We start from the raw sequence: 20,269 nt of genomic DNA, 5'->3' as shown, positions 1-20,269 counted from the left end.
TTCTGCTAGGCAACTGATACAGTTCTTTGGTTTTATCTTTATACATTTGTAGAAAGGGGGATTATTATTTTCACTTTACATGCAATGAAACAGAAGCTCAGATAGGTTAGAAAATTTATCTTACAAGTGGTAGAGGCAGGGATCCAACTAAGCTCTGTCTGATTTCAAAGTTCACATTCCTTCCATTACACTGAGTCCTCTCTTTATTGTGTAGAGTTATCTGGCACTTCATTGGCTTGCCACTAATATTTGTTGACTAGATGAGGAGACGAATGAATGGATGATTGAAAGAAACCATCTGAGGCTTTGTGGACAATGCTAATCTGAGAAATAGAAATGCTAATAGGAGTCTTTATAAAATTGTTCTGCATTTCTAAGTGGTCCCATCTCTTCTACCAAAGAGAGGCTCTTCCGCCTTTCCCAAGAGTGAAAAGAGAACCACTGTGTTCCAGTATACCTACGGACAGATGTCACCCCAAATTGGAAGGTAGGTGAAGTGAGACTTACTGCTCTTCCATCTGCACTTGGTGGCTACTGCTTATTGCTTAGCACTATCCATGTAGTCACTCACAGACCTGAGTGTGGGCCAACCTCCAGAATTAGCTCCAAGTCACAGAGTCCCGCAGTCTCAGCTACCAGTGGAGTTATGAGGAGTAAAGCTTAGAGGAGAATTTGCATGAGAAAGTTTAGTTTATAGAATTTGGAACCAAAAAGACTGGGTTCAAGAGAACATATGTCCTCTACTTATTAGTCCTGTCACTTTGTGTAAGCCACTTAACCACTCAGTCCAAAACTTTGGGACATAGACATTTCCTCACATGGTTGGTATGAAGATTAATGAGGTAGATAAAAGGTGAGGCTCACAGAATATACCCGTTAAGATATAGCTACTCTTTATAGCTTTTAGATGAATTTTTGGTAACTCTAAGACTTGTACTTTTCCAACCAAAAACAAAGAAAATTTGTAGGGCTTTGTGATTTTATTTACATCAGAAGCCCTACAAAAGTCAAAAATCTATAGTTAAATAATTTATAATCACTTGTGTTAAAGAGAAAAAATGTATATTTGAAACTATTCTAGAACTTGGGCTTACCTTACCTACTTTGGATTATCAACTTGATTTGCTCCTCTTTGGAGATTTTCTATTCTGAAACATACAGCAGATGTCTGTTTTGTGGACACTGGGTCCTACTGGGAATAGGACAATGTCCAATGTGTGTATATCCTCCTTCTCTACCACCAACTTGGAAACAAAGGGGAAGTTCCCATGAAAGTGTTGGGAGTGAGTCCCATAAGTCTTTCATGTTTCTGCAAATTTGCAAGCAGAACTACTTGCTCTTTCATTCTAGTTTACCTTTTCACATATTTTTGTAGAGTGAAAGGCTTAAAATTAGCCTCTCCTTGCAGAGCCAAGTATTGTCCAGTAAAAGAAAGGTGAGGCAAACATTGGCAGATTTGTTCCCAGCTCATTAACAGATGCAGATTCTCTAAGCTCAGGATTCCACTGCGTGCTCTGCACCTACCTGAGCCCCTTCCGCCTCAATACCGTGGGACTTGGAGAGCAAGGAAAACCAACTCTTGCTGCTTGCTGTTGCTTAATAGTCTGTTGTCTCTGGTACAGGATTCTCTTGTCTTCTGCCAGCATGAAAGTGTGACAGACTAACTTGTCAGCTTGAGAGTAGATACAAATTCACATCCTTTATAGTTCTTGACAAAAAACCATGTGAAAACACAGAAATGTGGTGTTGTCAGCCCAGAGGACTCAGAAATCTCTTCTGATTGGGAAGTGCAGATGGCTGAGGGAGATTGTCCCAGGAGAGGTAATACCTGATGTAAGTCTTGAAAGATGAGCAGGAGCTAGCTGAGTGAAGAAACCTAAGAGAGGGACGAATTCCAGGCAAAAGAAATGAGATACAGGTGTACACATATTCGTGGGAAATTGGAATGTTAGAGCTCAGATTGCAAGGGGTTGGGCCTGGCAGGAGGATCTAAAAAGCAGTTTGGGAATATATTGAGAAAAATATATTCTAGATTTTCTGCTCTACTAACAGTTTCATGTGCATGGTATTATTTTACTAAGACAGCAACTTTCTTGGGTAGGTATTATTAGCCTTTATAAAGAAATTAACACTGAGAATTTGAATAATTTCTATAAGATTAAAAAGCTAATAAATACTAGAACAACAATGCAAAACCAATGTTCTTTCCATACCATCTTCAATCACTCAGTGAGGATTTTGAAATTTTTATTCTGTGGGTAACATCAGGAACCATCTGTCTTTTTAACTGTTGTTGTTGTTGTTGTTATTTTCTTTTTTCCTTAATTCCAAGATGTCCTGATTAAGTCCATGGTAGATGGACAGTTTGGAAGCAGCATATTTGACCATAAAGTATATTATATATATATATATATATATATATATATATATATATATATATAATGTATTATTGAATTAAAAAAAGAGGATAGTCTGGCAAGCAAAAGAATCGTTGTGAGATAATTATATTGTGATCCATCTGAGCATTAAAGAAATTTTTTTTAAGTTTATTTATTTTCAGAGAGAGAGGCAGTGCAAACAGGGGAGGGGCAGAGAGAGAGGGAAACAGAAAATCCCCAAGTACCCTCTGCTCTGTTAGCGCAGGGCCCCGTGTGGGGCTTGAACTCACGAACCATGAGACCATGACCTGAGCCAAAATCAAGAGTTGGACACTTAACCAAGACTTCCCCATCTAAGCATTTTTAAGAAGCCTGAATTGGGTCATGAAAATCGGGATGGAGAAGAGAGAATAATTCTTGGAGTTTGGAAGTATAGTATATCACAAAGATGAAGTGATTAAAAAGAAAAGCTCAAAGGTCTGTAACGTGGATGACTAGATGATTTCAGTGAACTGAAATACGTGATTCTGATGGAGGAACTTTAAGGGACAACATTAAGAATTACGTTTATAAAATAAATAAGATGGCAGAGTGAATTACTGACAGTGAAATTTCAGACAGTTTTTGCTTTGTTGAAGATAAATTTCGAAATAAGAGATATTTAGTCTTTCATGGAGTTAACAAATTATTTTTTTTCCATTGGTAATTACAACCTAATAATTAAAATTTAAAAATTTTACAGATATGAGATAACATTTAGCAGAAATGTTTTCCGGTAAGAAATATGAACACACACAAAAAGATACATAAGGATAAGAATGCTAATTTACCCCCTCTACCTTTTTCTGTACTTCATTTAAAGTCTTATTAGTAATATTATTTCAGATTTTTACTGAAATAACAATTCCCCTTCCAGAATAAACACATTTTAGCTCAAAACAATTGGCATATTTCTCCTTTTTCTATACCCTCTAATCAGCTCTCTCTAAAACTCACTCCAAAAATTGAGTCCTTGAAAAGATTTGGAGATGGGTGGCTCACGCCCAGAAAAAAGACCAAAGTGTCTCTAACTTTGGTGATTGATTTTACTTATTCTTCAGACTAGTTTGTAAAAAGAAAGCCTGAATGACTCATCCCACCTGTAGATTTAAAGGCATTTCTTCTATTACTTAAAAAGATGTAGCTTTCTTTTGAAAATGAAAAAAATTGTTTCTTTTGCAAAGCTTTTTCTGGCTTTTTCTGTTAACCAGCTGATTCAACACCACCACCAATGCCAGGGTTATTTTCCTCACTTAATGATGGGGACAACCGGCTGAATGTAAACCAATGGTCATTCATCCAGGTGTGTTGCCTAATAACCAATTCGTTCTTAAGTTTTTCATGTGGAAGCACACACACGTACAAGCCAAAGAGGAAGAGGGTAATAATAGTGAAATGGGAGCAGTTACATGATGAAAATAAACACTTAAAGGGGTGATACTTTATTTATTATCCTGCAAATGCAAATTACCTTTCTAATTCCTGTACATAAATATTCTTAACAGCAGCCAATTTAAATGTTTGAATATGAAAGTTGGGGTATTTCTTTTTACAAGTTTTAAATTAGCAATTGAAATATCTCCATTTGAATTTGAAAAACAGTATTTTGAAATGTTGCTTTCAAACCATGGGAGGCTCCCACCAGGGCCAAGATCAAGTCCAACCAATGACTTTTACTTACTTTTCGTAGATAAGTTATCTAAAATTTCTTTGAAGAGAGAAAAGTGAAAACAACAAATATGGTCAGCAATTGAAAAAAATGTACATTTTTTTATATGTTCTGCTACTTTTTTTCCCCTAAAGTTTATTTACTTGTTTTGAGAGAGAGCACGAGCAGGGGAGGGGCAGAGAGAGACTCCCAAGGAGGCTCCACACAGTGCAGATCCAAATGTGGAGACTGAACCCATGAACCATGAGATCATGACCTGAGCTGAAATCAAGAGTGAGATGCTTAACCGACTAAACCACCCAGGTGCCCTTTCTTGCATTTGATTTTTGACATCTATCTGGTCATTTAAAATTTTTTCTTTACTTTTTATGTTCACATATTATCACAAGGATATTGGTGGCCTAAGTCAACCAACGGTTATAGGAGTCCAAGGCACTAACATTGCTAGAAATCAGACATTTTCTAAAACTGTGATAAAATGTCACTACTACAGGCTACACGTGGAGATTTACTTCACTGTGGCTTTCAGGTTTGCAGAGCTTCCCCACAGGGATGATGTTTTTATTCATTTAGTTTTTCTTTTCTTGTATCATACTTTTAGGGAGCATGGCGGAATTTATCACTTATGTTGTACACCTGAAACTAATGTAACATTGTGTGTCAACGATACTGAAATTTAAAAAATTTTTAAAGGATTTTGTGTTGTCTTCCAAATGCTTAAGAGCACACGAGGATGAGAAGATACTGACCAAAAGGAGCAAGTAAACTGTGCAGAGCCCCAACAAGTTGGAAGCAACATCAGCACATTGGTTACCAGTATGTCAAAGTGGCAAGGATGTCAGGTCATTTTTAATCCCCTTCCATTACCTATCAGTTTCTTCCTAAGCCCGTGTATCTCTCCTTTTTATAGATCAAAGAGAACAAGACATTTTCTTTAAGTTCTTTGATTCCAGAAAGATATTTTGGGTCAAGAATTTGACCCTTTTGTGGCAAAATCTTTCTAATGTTTATTTGAAAATAAGTTATAAATACACAACAAAGTGCATAAATACAGAGGCTAATATGTTAGCAAATATACATGTAACCCTTAAATTAGTTGTTAATATTTTGACATATTTGCTTCAGATTTCTTTTTGAGAAATTAAATGTTGACAACACATGTTCTCCTTTGCTGTGCCTCACAAGTTTATTACTACCCTGATATTATCACAGTTCCTGTCTTTGAATGTTCTTGAACTACGACCATAAATATTTGTCTTTATAAACAAGATAAGAAATTATTTTTTGAATCAAGAATTTAAAAAATGGTATTACACTGCTTCTTTCAACAATTTGACTTTTAAGACCAAAATTACTTTTAGAGAGCTACTGATGGTAATACAATGAGAATCATTTATTATATTTTAACTACTGCATAGTTTTCCACTGTAAAAAAAGTTTATTCTGTACCCTATAGAAAGACAAATGGGATTTATCAATTTTTTTGGCTATTATTAGCAGTGTTGCTATGAATATCCTAGTAAATACTTTCTTTGTGAGGATTTTCCTAAATGCAGATACATTGTAGCAGAATTGCTAGTCATATGGTATGCATATACTAACTTTAATAAATATAACCAAATAATTCTCCAAAGAGTTTATACCAACTTCCATTTCCATCATCAGGGTATGAGAATCTGTTCCTTCACATACTTACAGATACTTGTTATTAGACGTATTTTTTGTCTGTTCTGACTGATGTGGAATAGAATTTCAACGTGCATCTGAACCCTTAAAATTTTTTTCATTGGCTATTTGGCTCTTCTTTATTATGAATTGTATTTTTACATACTTTGATCATTCTCTTTAGATTGCTTGCTTTTCATTATTCTATTTCTTTAAAAAATACTTTAATATTAATTCTTTGACAGTTATATTTTTAAACATCTTGTTCCAGTCAAGAGCTTGCTTTTTTATTTTGTGTATGGTATTGTTTGTCATATAGAAATTTAAAATTTTATTGAGATAGGTTTATTGATCTTTTTATGATTTGAGATTTTTTAAAAATGGAGACATAATTGACATAAAACTGTGTTAGTTTAAGGTGTACAGCATGTTGATTTGATACATGTATATATTACAATATGATTACCACCATAGTGTTAACTAATACCTTCATTACCTCACATAGTTATTATTTCCTTTTTGTAGTGAAAACATTTAAGATCTAGTCTTTTACTAACTTTAAAGTATATAACACAGTATTGGTAACTATAATCGCAATACTGTACATTAGATCTCAAGAATTCACTCATGGGGCGCCTGGGTGGCGCAGTCGGTTAAGCGTCCGACTTCAGCCAGGTCACGATCTCGCGGTCCGTGAGTTCGAGCCCCGCGTCAGGCTCTGGGCTGATGGCTCAGAGCCTGGAGCCTGTTTCCAATTCTGTGTCTCCCTCTCTCTCTGCCCCTCCTCCGTTCATGCTCTGTCTCTCTCTGTCCCAAAAATAAATAAACGTTGAAAAAAAAAAATTAAAAAAAAAAAAAAAAGAATTCACTCATAACTGTAAGTTTGTATTCTTGGGCCAACACCTCCCCAATTCCTCCACATCTCAGCCCCTGGTAACCACCATTATACTCTCTATTTCTATAAATTTGGCTTTTTTTAGATTTCATATGTGAGATCATTCAGTATTTTTCTTTCTTTGTCTGACTTGTTTTACTTAGGATAGTGCCCTTAAGGTTTATCCATGTTGTTGCAAATAGCAGGATTACTTTCTTTCTCATGGTTGAATAATACTTATATATATACATATACACATATATACACCTATATAAGTATAATATTTTTTCTATACATTCATCCATTGATGAATACTCAGGTTGTTTCCATATCTTGGCTATTATCAGTAATGCTGAAGTAAACATAGGAATGCATATATCTTTCTGTTAATCCTGTTTTCACTTCCTTTGGGTATATAACTAAAGGTGGGATTGCTGAATCATATGATCATTCTATTTTTAATTTTTTGAGGAACCTCCATACTGTTTTAGATGGTGGCTGAACCAATTTACATTCCCCAAATTCAACAGCACATACACCATGGTTAAGTGGGATTTATCCCTGCGATGCAACATATGCAAATCAATAAATGTGGTACACCACATTAATTGAAAGATAAAGACCAAACAACAATCTCAATAGATGTAGAAAAAACATTGGACAAAATATGACATCCTTTCATTATAAAAACCTTCAAGAAGTTGGGTATAAAAGGAATGTAATTCCTTATATCACATACCCACAGCTATATCATAAAGGACTTATATCATATACCCACAGCTATATCATACTCAATGGTGAAAGGTTGAAAGCTTTTCCTTTAAGATCGGGAATAAGACAAGAGTGTCCACTATCACCACTCATATTTAACATAGTCCTGAAAGTCCTAGCTACAGCAATCAGACAAGATAATGAAATAAAAAGGCATCGAAATCACAAAGAAAGAAATAAAAGTGTGTTTATTTGCAGATGATATGATCTATGTAGGAAATCCTAAAGGTCAACTGAAAACTGTTGTAACTAATTAACAAATTCAGTAAATTCTGAGTCTTATTTTTAAAATTCCTAATTTTAATTCTTAAAAATAATCTCTTATATTTCCCTTCTTGGTTTTGAATATTCTATTCCTTTAACTTATTTCTGTAAATGGTATAAAATAGGACTCTAATTTTTTTCTCATAAATCTCATTGAATTCTCGTGCTATTTCATTTATAAAATTCTTATATGTATTATATATATTTAACATGTATAATATGTATAGATATTTCTGTCAGCTGTCTATTCTGATCTATTTGTCTACCTTGCATCAATACTCACTAATTTAGTACAACTTTATAATATTTCTTGATTTTCAATAGTACACATTATTTTCTTATACTTTTTCTACTCAGAATTGTCCAGATCATTCAAGATGCTTAAACCACCCCATATCAAATTTAGGATTATCTTGTATTCTACAAAAAATATGTGATTAAAATTATAGATAAATTTAGTGAACATTTCTGTCATCACAGTATTGAGTCTTACCATTTATAAACAATATATATCTCTCATCTATATTTATTTTGGTCTTTTTTTAAAATATTCCAATACATTTTCAGATAGCATATCTACATATAAAGGATTTGCTTCAGTTATCCTTGGTTAGATTTATTTCATATATGTGCTATATATGACTTAAAAGACTATATTATCTGATTGTTAGTTTATAGGAATGTATTTTTTACATTGACCTGGTATATAAAAATGTTACTGAATACTTCTTTTAATTGAAATAGTTTGACTTATATTCTTTTCTGAGTGAATTTTGGATGTTTTCAATAGTCTTATGTCTTCATTGAGCTTCTATAGCTCTTATTTCACCAGTTTTCAGAGAGAATGTTCACTTTATAAAGAATTATTTGCATTTTTATCTACTTCATAGGCATATTTTTATGGTTTATATTCTTCATTTTCCTTTTTTTTTTTTTTTTTTGGCAAGTCCCTTCTTCCCATTTCCTTGCTGGTTCCTTTCTTGTTCATACTCATGTTAAAATGTCACCCATTCTTTATTATTATTATTATATTAATTTTTTAAAATGTTTATTTTTGAGAAAGAGAAAAGAAAGCTCATGCATGTAAGCAGGGGAGGAGCAGAGGGAGACAGAGGATGCAAAGTGGGCTCCACACTGATAGCAGAGCCCAAGGTAGGGCTCTAACTCATGAACCATGAGATCATGGCCTGAGCCAAAGTCAGATGCTTAATCAACTGAGCGACCTAGGCTCCCAAATGTCACCCATTCTTTTTTTTTTTTAATTTCTTTTTTTAAAATGTTATTTAAACCCAAGGTAGTTAACATATAGTGTAATAATGATTTCAGGAGTAGAATTTAGTGATTCATCACTTACATATAACACCCAGTGCTCATCCCCAAAAGTGCCCTCCTTAATGTCCATCATCCCACCCAACACCTCTCCAGCAACCTTCAGTTTGTTCTCTGTATTTAAGAGACTCTTAAGGTTCTCCTTCCACTGTTTTTATCTTTTTTCCTTCCCTTCCCCTATATTCATCTGTTTCGTTTCTTAAATTCCACATATGAGTGAAATCATATATTTTTCTTTCTCTGACTGAATTATTTTGCTTAGCATAATACATTCTAGTTCCATTCACGTTGTTGCAAATGGCAAGATTTCATTCTTTTTGATCACCGAGTAGTATTCCATTGTATATATAGGTCACATCTTCTTTGTCCATTCATCAGTCAATGGACATTTGGGATCTTTCCATAATTTGGCTATTGTTGATAGTGCTGCTATAAACATTGAGGTACATATGCCCCTTCAAATCATCATTTTTGTATCCTTTGGATGAATACTTAGTAGTGCAATTGCTGGGTTATAGGGTAGCTCTATTTTTAATTTTTTGAGAAACCTCTGTACTGTTCTTCAGAGTGGCTGCACAAGTTTGCATTCCTACCAACAATGCAAAAGTGTTCTTTCTCTGCATCCTCACCAACACCTATAGTTTCTGGTGTTGTTAATTTTAGCCATTCTGACAGGTGTGAGGTGGTATCTCATAGTGGTTTTGATCTGTATTTCCCTCATGATGAGTAATGTTGAACATTTTTTCATGTGTTAGCCATCTGGATTTCTTCTTTTGAAAAGTGTCTGCTTATGTCTTTTGTTCATTTCTTCATTGGATTACTTGTTTTTTGAGTGCTGAGTTTGATAAGTTCTGTATAGATTTTGGATACTGACACCTTATCTTATATGTCATTTGCAAATATCTTCTTCCATTCCATCAGTTGCCTTTTAGTTTTGTTGACTGTTTCCTTTTCTTTGCAGAAGGTTTTTGTCTTGATGAGGTCCCAAAAGTTCATTTTTTGCTTTTGTTTCCCTTCAGAGACATGTCTACTAAGCAGTTACTGTGGCTGAGACCAGAGAGGTTGTTGCCTGTTTTCTTCTCTAGGATTTTGATGGTTTCCTGTCTTACATTTAGGTCTTTCATCCATTTTGAGTTTATTTTTGTGAATGGTGTAAGAAAGTGGTCCAGTTTCATTCTTCTGCTGTCCAGTTGTCCAGTTTTCCCAACACCCGTTCCTGAAGAGACTGTCTTTTTTCCATTGGATTTTCTTTCCTGCTTTGTCAAGGATTAGTTGGCCATAAATTTGTGGGTCCATTTTTGGGTTCTTTATTCTGTCCCATTGATCTTTGTGTCTGTTTTTGTGCCAATACCATACTGTCTTGATGATTACAGCTTTTTAATACAGCTTGAAGTCTGGAATTGTGATGCCTCCAGCTTTGGTTTTCCTTTTCAATATTGCTTTGGCTATTTGGGGTCTTTTCTGGTTCCACACAAATTTCAGAATTGCTTGTTCCAGCTCTGTGAAGAATGCAGGTAAGGATTGCTTTGGGTAGTATTTGAATACTTTTATGGATATTACTATCTTATATCTACACTCTCAAAGTTCAGGTGCTATTTCTGGTTAATTCTGGTGAATTCTTGTATTTTAAGAGTTCTTTATAAGGAATTTTTGCATTTTAACAACATTTGTTCTTCCAATCCATGAGCATGCTTTTCCATTTCTTTGTGTCTTCTTCAATTTCTTTCATAAGTTTTCTATGATTTTTAGCATTCAGATCTTTTACATCTTTGATCAGGTTTTTTCCTAGGTATTTTATGGTTTTCAGTGCAATTATAAATGGTATTGATTCCTTTATTTCTTTGTATTCACCTTCATTATTGGTGTATGGAAATGCAACAGATTTTTGTACATTGATTTTATATCTTGTGACTCTGCTGAATTCATGTCACCCACTCTTAATAGATCACTTATCTGTTGAAGGATAGTGTAAAGAGGTGCTAAAGGATTGGGGTAAGCCAACATGCTTAAATTTTATTTGAATACTTTTTTCTTATTTTTTTAATATGAAATTTATTGTCAAATTGGTTTCCATACAACACCCAGTGCTCATCCCAACAGGTGTCCTCTTCAATACCCATCACCCACCCTCTCCTCCCTCTCACCCCCCATCAACCCTCAGATTGTTCTAGTTTTCAAGAGCCTCTTATGGTTTGGCTCTCTCCCTCTCTAACTTTTTTTTTCCTTCCCCTCCCCCATGGTCTTCTGTTAAGTTTCTCAGGATCCACATAAGAGTGAAAACATATGGTATCTATCTTTCTCTGTGTGACTTATTTCACTTAGCATAACACTCTCCAGTTCCATCCACATTGCTACAAAAGGCCAACCAGGCAATTAGAGAAGAAATTAAAAAATATATGGAAACAAATGAAAATGAAAATACAACAATCCTAACACTTTGGGATGCAGCGAAGGCAGTCCTGAGAGGAAAATACATTGCAATTCAGGCCTATCTCAAGAAACAAGAAAAATCCCAAATTCAAAATCTAACAACACACCTAAAGGAAATAGAAGCAGAGCAGCAAAGACACCCCAAACCCAGCAGAACAAGAGAAATAATAAAGATAAGAGCAGAAATAAACAATATAGAATTATTTGAATAGTTTTATGGATATTACTATCTTATAGGTATATCTATACTCTCAAAGTTCAGGTGCTATTTCTGGCCAGTAGTGAATTCTTATATTTTAAGAGTTCTTTATAAGGAAGTTTTGCATTTATTTCTAAAATCATCAGCCAAAGAACTGTTTGCACTTTTTATTCTCAATCTTTCCACATTGAAATATACTTTTTGCAAAGATGGCATATCTATATATATTTCCTGTTTCTGCCATTCTTGGGAGTCAAATGGGACTCAACAATACATTTTCAAGATTCCTATGCTTCCAAATTTTGACTTTCCAAACAAGAGACAATTGGTCCAGTCCCTCAGAATGTTTAACTTATTTTCAGAGGACTGTGTACCTGACCAAGACCTACAGAGGTTAAATTTTCCTTGTTGCTTTCTCTTCAGTCTTCACTGCTATCAGCAGCTTTTCTGCATGGCTTTGATTTTGCTAATTTCTTACTTTTTTGTAAGTTAGCTTTTCTTTCTGATTTTTGTTCTGGCCATTTTAATTAATATTTAGTGGGGCTACTGTGATGCCAATTTCATTAATACATAGCCTTCAACTAGAAATGAAGAATATTTCCACTAAGAAATTATGAAGTAATTATGGAGTTAATATTATATATATGACCTAAGTTGATACTTTAAGAGGAATATCTTCTATTTTATTATTATTAAATACTAAAATTTGCTTCATTTTTCAGAAGTAATGAAGCCTCTATTTTGATGGTGAAATATTTTTGGGGGGGAGTCTAATGTAAATGCATGGTCATTTCCTCACCTACAAGTGTATGATACTCATGCCTCCACACATATAACCTAACTTTTATAAGTTTGAAATATATGAATATTAAGAAGTTTGGAGATAACATGTTAATCTAGTGAAGAGAAAAAAAGTCCTTATATTGTATACCTGTAATCATTTTCAAAAATTTCTATTTGTTGAGAGTTTCTCTGATAGGAGACATTTGCTCTTTACTTACGTTAATTTAAAAATCCTTCAAAAGTTTTAAAATTTTATAAATTTAGCAACATTTCCATTGACTGGCTTAAGTAAATAAGCTATTGTGATAATTTCTATAGACTTAAACTTTAATTTTTTATTTAAACCTTATGTTGAAAATGACCTTACAGGAAGTTCTTCCTGCCCATGGGTCCTGTCCCCGTGCATCAAGAAAATCACCTTTTTGAACCAAAAAACAAAAAAATTAAAAAATTAAAAAAAACCTTACAGTCATCTTAACTCAGGGGCAGATTGGGACTGATCTAAATTTGACTCAACTATTCAGTATAGTTGATGAACCAGAAAAATCTATTACAATTTCCTTGATAGTACTTTTATTATCCCTATGCCTATATGGAGCCTTCTTTATTTATAGATAGGAGGGACACAGTGAGATGACATATTATTCAATAATCTGTGAAGCCATTATATTTATTATGATCTTTTACATTAGTCCCTCAAATTACAGGAAAAATAGGCACTCTTATTAACAAGCCTAGAGGTGATTATATATCCTATTTCTTTCTCCTACACACCCTCTTCTCATGTATGCATACAACCTAACTCTACCGGTAGACACTGTCAATGTATTTTATTTATTTATTTATTTATTTATTTATTTAATCATTTATTTAATGTTTACTTATTTTTCAGAGGGAAAAGGAGAGAGAGAGACAGACAGAGAAAGCAGAAGCTGGGGAGGGGCAGAAAGAGAGGAAGACAGAGGATCCTAAGTGGGTTCCGTGCTGTCAGCACAGAACCTGATATGGGACTTGAACTCATGAGCTGCGAGATTATGACCTGAGCTGAAGTCAGGTGCTTAACCAACTGAGTCAATCAGGTGCCCCTGTCCATGTATTTCAATATCCAGTTTCGAAACTTATCACCAGTTTCCTCTATCAGCACAAAGTCTTAAAATGTTTTTGTTCTGTATTGTTTTCCATCCCTCCTATAGAAGCATTCTTGATTTTACTCACTTGCCCATTTTCCAGAATTTCTACTATATCCTGCTCTCTTCTATTTGTTTTCAAGCATACAGATCTTTTAGTATGCTTCTTTTTTTAATGAGTTTTTATTTAAATTCCAGTTAGTTAACATAGTGTAATATTAGTTTCAGATGTACAATTTACTGATTCAACCCTTGCATACAGCACCTGGTACTCATCACAACAAGTGTACTCCTTAATCCCCATGACCTGTTTCACTCATCCCCCCACCTCCTCACCACTGGTAACCATCAGTGTGTTCTTTACAATTAAGAGTCTGTTTCTTGGTTTGCCTGGTTTTCCACTCCCCACCCCACCATAATCGTAAGTTTTGCTTCATTTTTGTTTTATGTGGAAGCTCGAGTATTATGCAGCCCTGAATGAAATTGCTGGGTTGGGGGAAAGATTCAAGTGTGGTGTGAGATAGGACCCGGATTCTCCTGTAGCCCTAGGCATGTGGCATCCTTAGATATTCGGGGACCTCAAAACATTTGTAACCTTGAAAGTCCTTGGGCTCCCTAGTCTCTTTTACCATGAGTAAAATTCAGTGTTTCCTTCCATACGGATATATCCTTACCTGGAAGCCAGCCCCACCAGGAGATCATAGTGATAGCCTACAATCCTCGCAACATTTACTAGGTGTCAAGAACTCATACTAAGTGCTTTTTATGCATTTTCTCATTAGGGGAACACAATGATATCTATAACATAAGTGAACATTTTATTTTCATTTTGCCAGTTAAGTAGCTAGAGCTTAAAGAAGTGAAATAACGTGTATAGTAAACAATAGATTTTAAATATCTAACCATTTCAGTCAGCCCAAAAAGTACATTTAACCACTATACTATTTTGCTTTAATATGAGGGGAAAATGCTAAAGGCAAGGTCAAGAAGAGTTCTTTTTTCTCAGTGCTCATGAAAACATACCTCAAGCATGTTACTGATTATTAAGAAGAAGTATCTGTTATAATAATTTAAAAGAACACATGTTCTTACATCATTATTATCTGTTGAATGTGTTTACATCGTCTACTGTACTCAGTGTGCTATCACCCATTGCTATTGTTATCAGGTAGCAGCAGATTGTCGATGATTCAAATAAGCACTTGGCAGGAAATGAGGGAATGCACAACATAAACCATCACAGATGCTGTAATTGTAAAATTTTAAAAACAGAACATCCATTTTAATTTTTTTCTGACTCAATTACTGTTGAACAAATATGTAAAAGTTGTATCACTCACTGTACACTGAGTGAGATCAAATTCCCATGTTTCCAGCTGTTTGTTCCTTTTTAGCACTTTCTGATCCATATTTTTTATTAATTTTCCTGCCCTACTCATATTATTGATAACATTGTCATATCTCAAGTTACTGCTTCCTTTTTGCTATTTCTGATCTGTTTTGCTTTACTTCAATATTTATATGTATGAATAGGCTGACACTGCCATCTTTAAGCTGCTGCCTTTTTGTCCTTTTTATCTTCATTACTTTTCAGTTAAAATTCACAGAAATACAGAGAATGCAATAATAATTTGGAAAATACAGTGAAACATGGAAATGTGGAGAATTGCTTTTAAAAAAAATTTTAATGTTTATATATTTTTGACAGAGAGAGAGAGAGAGAGAGAGAGAGAGAGCATGAGCAGGGGAGGGGCAGAGAGAGAGGGAGACACAGAATCCAAAGCAGGCTCTAGGCTCTAAGCTATCAGCACAGCGCCCAACGCAGGGCTCGGACTCACAGATCACGAGATCATGACCTGAGTCGAAGTCAGATGCTCAACCGACTGAGCCATCCAGGCGCCCTGGAGAATTACGTTTTATACTCCACTTTATTCCAATAGATTTAAAATGATTTTCAGAAATGCATGAAGAATAACAACAACAATAGCAAAACAACAACAGAGTCAGGAGACACTATGAAAAATTCAGTAGTGAGAGGAAAAAAAGAAAACAGGAGAGGGAAAGCAAAAAACATAGAAGATAAAATAGAAAGATCTAACATATATTTAATTGAAGTCCAAGAGGTGTAGAAGAAAAAGTATGGGGAAGAGACAATATTTAAAAAGTCAATGGCAGGGTACCTGGGTAGCTTAGTCAGTTAAGCATCCGACTTGGGCTCAGAATGTGATCTCACAGTCCTTGGGATCAAGCCCTGTGTTGGGCTCTGTGCTGACAGCTCAGAGCCTGGAGCCTGCATCGGATTCTGTGTCTCCCTCTCTCTCTGCTCCTCCCCCACTCACAATCTGTCTCTCTCTCAAAAATAAATAAACATTAAAAAATTAAAAAAAAAATATATAAAGATAATGGCTGTTGAATTCCTGGAATAGATAGAAGATAACAATATGCAAATTCAAAGGCCAAAAATACAGAGCAAAGCAAATAAAAAGAAATCCACACCTAGAAATATAATATGGAAATGCTGAAAACAAAAAAAAAAATAAAGAGAAAAATCTCGTAATGAGCCAGAGAAGTAAGATGGGCTACCTTCAAACGAATGAATGTAACATTAAAAATGGTTTTCACTATGGACTCAGGTCACCTGATTTAGAGGGATAAGGAACATGATAAGACAAGTAAATTCCCTAAGCATGGGATGATTGCCATATTTCAGTTGCTGAAATATGAGTTCTGTGGTTAGAAGCAATTCTATGTGGAATAGTAGATGTTTTGTAAGACTGGATGGTGGTTTTGGCAGAAGTAATGTGATCAGGGAAGACAAATGTTTCTCAGAGTAAATATTCACTTCAATAAGAGCAAAGTACTGCCCTTTTTTTAAATGAAGGAAATGGCCTAATGTAGTTAATCTGCCACTGGTAACTGATTGGTTCTCCTGATGAATGATGTGGTATGACGGGTTTATTGTTGGTCTCTGGTATTGGCAGATTAGGCATTCAGAAGAAGCTCTAGCCAAGTCAACCTTAGTGAGTAGAAAATCATTTGATGAGTCTGTGCATAACTTCTAACCCTGCTTACATGGCCAATTTATTCATAAGCCCACTTATCAAGTAAAGGCGTGGCTGGAGAAAGAGGCTGATTGATATCTACAAAGCAGATCATCTTATCCACTTGATTATTAAGATCCACCTTTGCTTATTTGGTGAACATTCGCGTGGGACCAATATCTTTACAATCTGTACTCATTTGGAAAGTTTCTTCCATGGCCATAACTGTCCATGTCAGGAAATGCCAGCATATAGTCCGCAACCATCTGTAAACCTGTCCTGACGTTTTTCGTTCCCTATGAATCTATAGGTATGAGTATGGAGAAGGGAGACAAGTAGCAGGAGTAAAATCTGGAAATATAATGTCCTGAGAACATAATTTTCTTTTTTCAAGTTCTCACAAACATTTAGAAATCATCAGTTAGGGGTGTCTGGTTGTCTCACTCTGTTAAGTGTCCAACTCTTCATTTGGGCTCAGGTCATGATCTCATGGTTTGTGAGTTCGAGCCCCACATCAGGCTCTGTGCTGCTTGGGATTCTCTCTCTCTCTCTCTCTCTCTCTCTCTCTCTCTCTCTCTGCCCCTCCCCACTCTCATTCTCTCTCTCTCTCTCTCTCTCTCTCTCTCTTTCAAAATAAATAAATAAACTTAAAAAAAGATATTTAAAAAAAGAAGTCATCAACCAACCTTACTATAGTTCTTATATCCATTAAAATATCTGACAGAAACAATAATTCAGCCACCCAAAGCTGCAATCATTTGATTACAGGCAAATGAGTAATAATATAAATTACTATTTTACTACTGCATGCAATAGACTATTAGTATTCCATTTACCATTGGCAATGGGATCATTAATGCCTATAAAACCAGGTGATGATGCTTCCTATAATTTCTTTCCATGTATGGCTTTGAACTAGAGTTGACCAGGAGAATTTTGCACAAAATTTGGAAGACATGGGGTGCCTGGGTGGCTCAGTGGATTAAGCATTGGACTCTTGATCTCAGCTCCAGTTTTGATCTCAGGGTCATGAGTTCCAATTCCACATTGGGCTCCATGCTGGGTGTGAAGCCTACTAAAAACAAACAAATAAACAAACAAACAAACATTGGAAGACAGAAATGAAGCAGCAGCCATTACTTTCTGAAGATCATCAGATCTGGCAGCTAGAAGTGCCTGACCCCCTAAATTCTCTTACCAGCTCCAAATTGTCTAATTATGACAGTTTTTCACGATGGTGGATGCAGCTGCTTTATGAGCTTTTTGTGACCCACTAATAGACCTTATGTGACTCTTATTTTTCCAATAGCCTACAATTGTATTGGAGAATAAGTCACTTTTTCTATAATATTCATAGCGGTTTTGTTTCATGATTGAAACCTTACTAATACAGAGAAAAGGTACAAATTAGAAACATCAGGAACTGACATGCCTGGGTGACTCAGTTGGTTAAGTGTCCTACCCTTGATTTTGGCACAGGTTATGATCTCACGATTGGTGAAATCCCGTGGTTGGGGATTCTCTCTCTCTCTCTCTCAAAATAAATATATATTTTAAAAAAAGAGAAATATCAGGAATGAGTAAAATGATTTCACTACAGAAATTTAAAAGGATAATAAGTAAATTGCATAAACAACTTTCAACCAATATATTTGAAAACTAAGTGGAATCGGACGTAATGCTTGAGAAACAACTAGCAAAACTGACCCAATATGAAATATACAATCTAAATAGCTCTATTCTTATTTTTTAAAAAATTGAATTCAGTGGAAAAAAAAGAAAGGAATTGAATTCAAAACCAGTAACCTTACTCAGAAGTAACTTCAGGCTCAGACAGTTTTCTGGTGAATTCTATCACATAGTAACAATCTTATACAAATATGAAGGAAAAATAACGATCTTACAAAAATATTAAGGGAGAAGTAATAACAATGTTAAGGAAACCCTCAGAGGATAAAGAAGGCTGTAAAACACGCATATTTGATGTTATAATGCATATATATGTGTAACTATCCATCTGCCTATATGTATGAAACAACCACAACCTTACAGAATAGAGAAAAAAAGAATTTTTTCCCCTGAATTATTTTAAAGTAAGATGCAGACCTGATGCCTCATTGACATTTCAGGCTGATGACCAAGAATGTTCACAATAAAAGGAGATGCAGAGGCAATTGACATTGAAATATTGACCCTGAAGTAGGACTGCTTTTACACAATGAGAACAGGGAAGAATATGTTTTGTGGGTACATAATCCACCTGAATTCCTCTTCATACTGTCTTGCCCAGTCTTGGTAAAGGGACAAGTGCAGTAGCTGTAGCCTGAGAAGGGTATGACGACCAGAAACTTAGACACAATGAGTAAGATGAATAAAGTGAACAGAAACTTTTTCAGATGACTCAAAGAAAGAGCATTTGAAGCTTAAATGAGACAACCCTTAACTAATGCAATTAAGTGCTATTTGTCTCAAATAAGCAAATGGAAATAATTGATTCAAGACTTACTACACAGGAAATATCCATCAACTAAAATGTATTGATAAATTTAAATACAAAAGAACCATTTTCTTGAAATAATTAAGGATACACCTCATTAAAAATCATCATCAAGAAGGATATCCATGACCTGGGATTACTGTTGACCACAGATCATTTGGTCTGAATGTCCACAGATCTGAATCATACTCTAATTTCTATATTTTTAAGCACTTACATAAAGTCAGATTAAATGTTCTTACCAGACGACTTTTATTAAGAGTGATTTAATGACTGTGCTTAAACCTTTAATTCTAGATGTATTTGTATAGTCATCACTTCCTTAATGTCAGTAATTGAAAAGATTTGCCAGGTTTTTCTTATATAGCATTCTATTCCTTGTGCACTGTGAAATTTATGCCAACTCAACTAAACAATTTGTGACATGTCTTAATTGTGTAGTCACAGAATGGTTGGAGAGTTTTTCTCACATTCAGTGACAGGTTTTAGATTCAAGCTTATTTTTTGCATGGCAATAATATATATATAATTAATTTATATATAAGCTAAGTGCTCATAAGAAGATCAAAGGACTTATATACTACAAAGAAGTTTAGATTACTAGTTATATGACATCACCATGCTGGCAAGATGATAGGATGCTTCTCCAAGAATCTTTCTTCTGAAGGAAACGTTAAATAGAGCTCTAGTGATATATTTTGTCTGACAGTCTAACATCATTGGAACCTCTTTACACTACAATTTATATCTCATTTGAAGTTTTTATGAGACATAATTATGAAAAATCATGTCCTAATAAATATTATAGGAAAATAAACTAGAATCTAAAAATGGTCACTGCATATCACTACAATTCTGTGTCTGGACGATTAAGGCGTATCATAAATTATTTAATGGATTTTTTAGTAAAATGTTATAGTTGTTTATGTGAAGTGATGAGTCCATTACTTAGCTAGTTACTCTTTCCTTATTAGAAGTGAAATTTTTAGAAAGGAATCTTAGAACTTTAAATGTAGCTATAAATTGTGATGTCTCTGGAAATTATTTCATATGAAGAGTATAGAATAAGGTCAGTTTGATAAAATATGTAATTAAATGTATGGTTCCTTAGTAGCATATATTTTATAAGCTACTCAATTTTTATACAAAATAAAATCATTGTTTTGGTGATACAAATTCATGTTTTGTGTTATGCACATAATG

At 34.6% G+C, this 20,269-nt stretch overlaps 1 long non-coding RNA gene across 2 annotated transcripts in view; it reads left to right on the top strand.

The window, feature by feature from the left end:
• Positions 1-284: 284 nt before the first annotated feature.
• The window catches only part of LOC123609560, a 57,434-nt gene continuing 37,449 nt past the window's right edge, over positions 285-20,269 (top strand). For both annotated transcript variants that reach the window (XR_006717824.1, XR_006717823.1), the window contains exon 1: positions 285-487. This is a non-coding gene — a long non-coding RNA (uncharacterized LOC123609560). The remainder of the gene's footprint in view (positions 488-20,269) is intronic.

Source organism: Leopardus geoffroyi, chromosome A1 (genome assembly GCF_018350155.1).
Source record: "Leopardus geoffroyi isolate Oge1 chromosome A1, O.geoffroyi_Oge1_pat1.0, whole genome shotgun sequence".
Lineage (NCBI taxonomy): Eukaryota > Metazoa > Chordata > Mammalia > Carnivora > Felidae > Leopardus > Leopardus geoffroyi.
Note: the sequence above shows the minus strand (reverse complement) of the source record. Positions and strands in the feature narration are given on the sequence as shown.